We start from the raw sequence: 803 nt of genomic DNA, 5'->3' as shown, positions 1-803 counted from the left end.
TATATATATATATATATATATATATATATATATGTGTGTGTGTGTGTGTGTGTGTGTGTGTGTGTGTACATACACACACACACACACACACACACACACACACACACACACCACACCACACACACACACACACACCACACACACACACACACACACACACACACACACACACACACACACACACACACACACACACACACACATATATATATATATATATATATATATATATATATATATATATATATATACATATATCAACATCAAGAGGCTAACGCCGACGGGGGCGCATGGCCGTATCCACCCTTCGCTTCCAGCCACGAGAGTCCCTCATGGCGAGTCTCCAGGCAGGCCCTCAGCCTATCTCTAACTCCTCGCGACAGGTCTGGTCGAGCTTACCAAGCCATGGCCTCCTAGGTCGTCCCACGAGCCTACTCCACCCGGGATTGTCTCGCAAAGAGACAACCTGATGAGCAGGGTCATCCACAGGGAAGCGGGCTAGGTGCTCATATACCCTGAGTTGGCGATCCCGGATTATGCAAGTAACAGGTCCCATGCCATTCTCAAGGTGTAGCCGTCGGTTAGATGCTTGGTCCTGACAACTGTACCGCATGATCTTGTGAAGGGACTTGTTACAAAAGGCATCAAGATGAGACTCCAAGGCACTAGATAGCATTCAGGCTTCGTTTCCATAGAGCAAAACTGACAGTATCAAGGCCTTGAATACATGTAGCTTTTATTGATCAAGTTCAGGGCTCCTGCTGCCAGACCAATCCATCTACCGACTTCTTGGTCTGACAGCC

This window comes from Penaeus monodon, chromosome 6 (genome assembly GCF_015228065.2).
Source record: "Penaeus monodon isolate SGIC_2016 chromosome 6, NSTDA_Pmon_1, whole genome shotgun sequence".
In the NCBI taxonomy this organism is placed as follows: domain Eukaryota; kingdom Metazoa; phylum Arthropoda; class Malacostraca; order Decapoda; family Penaeidae; genus Penaeus; species Penaeus monodon.
This window is presented reverse-complemented; position numbering follows the sequence as displayed.